The sequence below is a fragment of the Mustela putorius genome, unplaced genomic scaffold, assembly GCF_011764305.1.
Source record: "Mustela putorius furo isolate JIRA1106 unplaced genomic scaffold, ASM1176430v1.1 tig00000275_pilon_pilon_pilon, whole genome shotgun sequence".
NCBI lineage: Eukaryota > Metazoa > Chordata > Mammalia > Carnivora > Mustelidae > Mustela > Mustela putorius.
In genome coordinates this window covers 15,104,127-15,111,366 of record NW_025421341.1, presented here as the reverse complement: position 1 = coordinate 15,111,366, position 7,240 = coordinate 15,104,127, and positions in this window count along the sequence as shown.

The window sequence follows — 7,240 nt, the reverse complement described above, 5'->3', positions numbered from 1 at the left end:
TTGGGCTTCAGAGTATATTTGAAACTTAAAGCACAGGAACTTAATTTATTCTCCTCTATGAATAAAATAAATAATGATTATTAAATTGGGAATAAAAATTGATATTTTAGACTTCATGGTAATATTTCTCAAGAAACATTATACCAAAAAGAACTCTTAGTATATCTTTTTCTAACTATATTTACATGTCTCTTTCTATACTGGCAAATGTAACTTGGAACTTAATAGAAGGGAGAAAGAATATTTTCCTTAAAATTCTAAATCCAGTGAAAACCACTGATCTATAGATTTATTTGTCAAACCACGCTATACCCTAAAAGAGAAGAGGAGATTAAACAGCAAGTATCTGGAGTCCAGACTAGAGAGTTTTGCTCCTTTAAATTACCAGGATAACTGAAACTAAGCAAGAACAAAATGATGGAGTAATTCAGGCAATGATCTCAATTTTTCAGTGTGATGAGTTAAGCCCTGAGCACATAGAGATAGACATGAGAAGGCACAAATCTCAGACTTCTCAGGGACACATCTTGAGGTTGCCCAGAACTACTCCAAAAAGAACAGTAGAAATACTCCTCATCTTGAACTTTTGGAAAAACAATAGCAGTAAGTTCCTTTGTCAGTAATCACATAGGTGGCAAAGAGAAATTCTGGTAGCAAATAAGTTGGGCTTTTCTTCCCACCCTCAAAAAGGCAAAGATTATCTTTTCCTCCAACCAGAAGGAGAAAATCAACTCTTCTCATAATATTCATTGTGTAGGGTGACAATAAGTATAACCCTATTACAAGAGTAGTAGTCAATTATCAATAATGCCTGGTGGTACCTTTAAAAATAAAAACATGAATTTAAAAGTGAAAAGCAGAAATATATTTGGGGGATGTATTTTTTTTTTAAAGATTTTTATTTATTTATTTTACAGAGAGAAATCACAAGTAGATGGAGAGGCAGGCAGAGAGAGAGAGAGAGAGGGAAGCAGGCTCCCTGCTGAGCAGAGAGCCCGATGCGGGGCTCGATCCTAGGAACCTGAGATCATGACTTGAGCCGAAGGCAACGGCTTAACCCACTGAGCCACCCAGGCACCCCATTGGGGGATGTATTTTTAGACTTAAAAAATATATATATAAAGGACAACCCCTACCTTGTATAAAAATGTACTTAATGCTAATCATTTGATGACAACTGGTGAGGTTCATTTGAACTGGACTTCAGCAGAAATGTCCAAAGAGCAAACACGGGCTTACTCTTGCTTTTTTTTCCACCCTCATCAGTTAGATGTTCTTAGGAAGAATTCAAGCATGCCATAAAGGACAGGTGCTTTAGAGTCAAGGCTTAGGTTGAAACCTACCATGCCTATTCCTGTAGCAGCAATAGCTGTGTGATCATGTGGCAATTGCTTAAACTCTGCAAGACTCAAGTTTGTCTTCTACAAAATGTCTTTTTTTTTTCAAATTTACTTTTTTTTGAAATGTAATTGATATATAACATTGTATGAGTTTCAAGTGTACAACATGATTTGGTATCTGTATATATTGCTAAATAAATAGCAAGTATTATAACGTGTGCTACATAATAATAATAATAATATACATATGATATTTATGTCTATATAAAAATACTTACATATTTATTCAGTAAACTTATTAAGTTTACTTAATATCATTTACCTCGCATAGTTACAAACTGTTTTTCTTATGATGAGAACTTTTTCATTTTTAAGATTTTATTTATTTATGAGCGAGTGGGTGAGAGAGCAGGAGCAGACACAGAGGGAGAGGGAGAAGCAGACTCTAACTAACCCCAGAACCCTAGGATCATGACCGGAGCCAAAAGCAAAGCCCCATCCACCTGGGCCACCCAGCTACCCCAAAATGACGTTTAAAATGATTATTTTATGAATTAAAATAAATTAAGAATGTGACTTACTTGGCATGAGGCAAGCACTTGAGTATTTTTCTTCTCAGTTTCTTTAGTACTATCCCCTGGGTTTATATGAAGTATTGGGTTAAATCTTTAATAACTCTCTCTTGCCTAGAGGATATAATTCCAAGATTATCAAGATACACAAGACCTCTGAAGAACTTTTTTCAGTTTTTGTCTCCTGGTAGTACCTCTTAATTACTCTTCCTCACAATGACGCTGAATGGTATAGTGCCTAAGAGCTCAAACCTTTCTGTCACATCCTAGATGGCTAACTTTGATGATATCCTACATAAACTAGAATTCTCAGGAGGCCCTGCTGTGAGGGAAATGAGGCAACATAGAGTGACAATGTAAGAGCTATTTATTGTAAAATCTCTATAAATGAAATGGTGGCTATTATCACCTCTTGAAACTGTTATGAAAGTTGTTATTTAGAAAACTTATTTTACATCCTCTAAGAGTTTGCTCTTTTATCACCTCTTTCACTGACCTTTCCTCGCTTCATCCACCCACAGATACCCACCAATGTGTGGCCTACAGCCCCCTGTATCTATTATGGTATGTATAACATAGCAAAATTATTTGTTTGCATCACAACATATCCGTATCCCCACAGTGTACAACAGTGCCTGACACGTGGTTGGCACTATTTAGTATTTTTAAAAGCATGAATAAATAATTGAATGAAACTGTATCTAATGTCTTCCATTCCCTTAATCTTGAAGCTAAAAACCATGTCCTATTGGCATTTGTATCCTGAATGTTTAGGTGAGTAATAAAACTCAACAGGTACTCAATTCACTAAAAGTTAAGTGAATGTATTAATGAATTAATGAACATAAGAATTATAATTATAGATAAGATAACCCTGAAGTATATAACCACATTCTAGAATCAGACAGCAAATGGGTACAAACTCCTTTCAATTGGTAGTGTTTATATGAAACACTTTTTTAACCAATATTATGTAGCTATGCCCAGGTTCAACAGTAAAGAATGCTGTGATGGATTAGGATTAAAAAAATTGTTGTGGGTGCCTGGGCGGCTCAGTAGGTTGCCTTTGGCTCAGGTCAGGATCCCAGGGTCCTGGGATCAAGTACTACAATGGGCTTCCTACTCAGCAGAGGGTCTGCTTCTCCCTCTGCCTGCCTTCTCCCTGCTCGTGCTCTCTCTCTCTCAAAAGTAAATAAAATTGTAAAAAAAAAAAAGTTATAACAACAACAACAAAAAAGAGTTGTTGTGAGGTCTGCCATAAGATAGGATGGGCAAGTAGTGACACGCATGCCGTGAATTTGCTCCTCCTGAGAGTCTACAGAATTTTCTGCATCAAACAGTCCATTTCAATGTCAAATATCAGGTCAACACTGAACTGATCACATTTTAAAATTGTTCATGTGGGCCCTGTTCCATTTGGGCACATGAATGAACAAAACATACACACACAGCAGTTCTCGTGGATTTACATTCTGTTGGTGGGAAAATTGGTAATTAAACAAATATATAAGTAAATAATATAGGAAGTTAGAAGGCTATAATGCTATAGAGAAATTGCAAGTAGGGAAGAGGGAATGGGGAGCACAAAGGGAAGGGGAGGGTGGGGGACAAAAAGACCAGGAAAGACCAAAGAAAAACTCAGAATAGGTTAACCCAAAGATTTCATGTTTTTAAGTCCAAAAGGGTTTCTTCACCATTGACAAGTAATCCGAATTACTGCTGTATTTTTCCCTTGCCAATATATGAGTTCAGAATTTATCTGTCAAATTCCTTAAGACATAACCCCTGAACATCTCATGGCAAATAAAACCTACCCATATTTAATCCAGTAAATTAGTGCATCTCTGCAGTTGATTTTGGTCTCAATATTCCAAATTCAAGTTCTATAAGTTTTAGCAAATAAAACACAATAAAACTTTACACTACAAACTATCCACACACACTCAAAAGGTTGAGAAAGAGATGCTATTGATGGTTATGTAGACAGGCATAATAACGAGATTTTCGTTTGTTTGCATGTTATCTTTACTCGATGTAGGCATTCTTGACTTTTCACAGCAAGAGTATATTGCTTTTGTGATTAGTAATTAAAAACAAAATAAATGTTTCTTTTAACTTTGAAATCATATAATGGTAGTAGAACCAATGTGAAAAGGAAGACAGAGCAACAAAAACTTTTTTTTTTTTTTTTTAAGATTTTACTTGTCAGAGAGAAAGAGAGAGAGAGCACAGGCAGGGGGAGCAGCAGGCAGAAGGAGAAGCAGGCTCCCTGTTGAGCAAGGAGCCCAATGCAGGACTCCATTCCAGAACCCTGGGATCATGACCTGAGCCAATGGCAGCTGCTTAACCAACTAAGCCATCCAAGTGTCTCAACAAAAACACCTTTAAAACACAGTTTACTTGCAAAAATTTTACAAGGAAGTTTAGGGTTTGTCATTGCTCTTGTTTTGGAAAGGGTATCCATATAAAAATTCAATATTTAATAAAAATTTCCACATAACTACCAAATTACTCAGTTTTCATTTTTGTTGTTTTTAGTAAACACATACACACACACATACACACATCAATTTTCTCCTAAAATTTCGAAAAGATAGGGAGGTAGCTATTTCTGTTAGGAAGTACTTTGCAAAAAGGCTCAAGTTTTCATTTCTTTTGAGAACTATTGTTAAATAAGGGGCTCCAGGCTTGTTGGTTTCTCGCTTAGCTTTTGCTCTCATAATATGATGTGTGCACTATCCGAGATGAAGGTATAGTGGCAGACTGCTTTCACATAAAACCATTTGATTTGCCTTTTGCCTTGGCGGTCAGGAAGCTCAGAACAAACTTAATGTATTTTACAATTCTCCCCATACAATGATTTTTTTTCTCTTCTTTACACCTTTTTAAACTTTACTTTTAACTGCCCTTTCGAAAATGCTTTTATTTTAAGCCATATCAATCTGTTTGGAAAGCTTGGTAGCATAAACTATAATAACCATATTGATAGACTTCATGGTTTCATCTTTCCAGATATAAACTTTATTTACTATCCATGAAAATCAACTTCCTGGATCAAATAAAAAGATGATAAAATGGCTCATAAGGTTTCTGGACATCAAGCATTTTCTACCAAATAATATTTCAATGAGTAATGTATAGCTAAATCAGAAAGAGATTTAATTTCCCTTGAAATTCACATGGCTTTAGGCTGAGTTTTACACATATTATTTGCTGAGTTTGCTAAACCCAGATAAAGAGAGAATTACTTAAAGTTTTCTAAACAACCAAAATTCTCATTTTTTTTCTGTTCCAACTGAAAAAAAAATCAAAATTGACAAGGTTCAAAAAAATATAAGAGAAATTATGAAGACCTCCCCAGGAGAGTAATAATGACAATAAAATGGACTCTCTTACTGTGAGTGGCCTTACTTCAGAGACCAAACTGGCACTTGACAGTCCCTTCATAACAACCTATATGGAACCAGGATTGAAATAAAATCCCATGCCATCTTTCCTTGATTGTGGCATCATCATCGCCTCTGTATGTTATTTCTCTTTCAAACTATGCTGAGCTTGAATACAAATTAAAAAAAAAGAAAAATCTGTACCTAATACAAACTTGTTTCCAGACTCGTAGATAGGCTCAGAAGCCAATTTTCTTTGTGTCAAATTTCTGTACTTTATATTAGAGAGGTTGTAGAAAACAAGAAACAATTACCCCCATTGACCAAAACGACATCCTCTTGACTCTTAAAGGGAGTCATATCTTTCCAAAACTACATCTTCTTGACTCTTAAAGGGAGAGAGATTAAGAATTCATATATTTTTTTCTTTGAAAAAAGAAATGTTTTCATTTTTCTTTTTGAAAACTTGTCTTGGACAATGGATTTTCTTTTTTTCTAATTTCATGACAGTGTAAAACCTGTAACTGATTTTTTTTCTCTTTTCCATGATCTGTGGGACACGTTTGCAGCCCCCTTCCAGCAACTGTGCCAGAAAGACTGTGACAAGAATTTCTGTGTATGAGTCTTTGAGGTTCAACTTTTGTACAACTTACTGTTTTACAGTATTCAGTGACAGCTTTAACCACTTCTCATATGCTGAACTAATGGGATGGGTGTCTGGGGGAGGTTGTTTTGGTTTGGTTTGGTTTGGTTTGGTTTTTAGCCACTAGTTAAGTAGCTGCTTCCTCCTGTCTCTTTGTGTCATTTCCTACCAACTAACATTTTACCCTTGGCCAGCAACACTATCTGAATTTGTGCAGTAGACAGCCTGCACCTCTGTCTTTCTGGAACTATTTGAATACTTACTGCATTTTGTACATACTATAAAAGTTCAAAACTGAAAACTGGAAGTGTTTATGATGTTGATAGAAAGCACAGACTCCATAAATTTAAAACAAATCAACAAAGATGGAAATTAGTAAGTATATCAAAGGAGCAAATCAGTCTCAATTCCATACTCATGTGTTGGTTGACTAGATATTTGATTATAAAGTAAAAGAACATGTTGAAATACTGGAAACTGGTATAATGCAAATACTGTGACTAAAAGACAAGGAACATTCCTTTTATTATGAAGCTCTTTGAGTCCATACTTGCAATACAGCTTTTACACACACTTTATAATGACTTGATCTCTTTTGCTTCACCTATTTTGCTTTTGTTTTTCCTGTACCTAGTTTGTTTTGCTTTGTTTTGTTTTGTTTTGTTTTTTCCTTTGATAGCCTATTCGGTTTACTACACTTGCTTTGGTAAGCTTCATCATCCTTTCTGGAGTGAGGTAGAATATACAATTATAAATTAAATATTTATTGAATAAATGATGGTTTGCATACTGCTCTATAAAGTACTAAGAAAAGTTATTTGTGCTTGTTTTATTCTTTGGGCAGGCTGTTGCATTAGAAGGTTATGGGTTAAAAAGCCAGAAAGATTTAGATATGAAATTATACAAAACTTAAGATATGAAATTATAAGAAGCTGGATTTCTGTTTCCTTTTCTATAAAAACAGGGAAGAAACTACCTTGCAAGGACTGGTAAGGATTCCGTGATCTTTCCTGCATGTGGCATATACAGTAATTATTCCATAAGCTACTATTCTGATGACCATGTGGAGGTTATGGCTCTATGCTGTAAATTTTGCCTCAGGTAATATATATATATATATATATATATATATATATATATATATATGATAGGTAATATACTCTATCATATAAATATGACTAGAGGGCAATATATTTCACAGCAACCATCTCTAATTTCTCTGATTAACTTTTCTTTAAATATTTGTGATGAATTCTCTCCAAAAGCTCTCTTTGGAATTGAATATAAAACGTGTTAGGG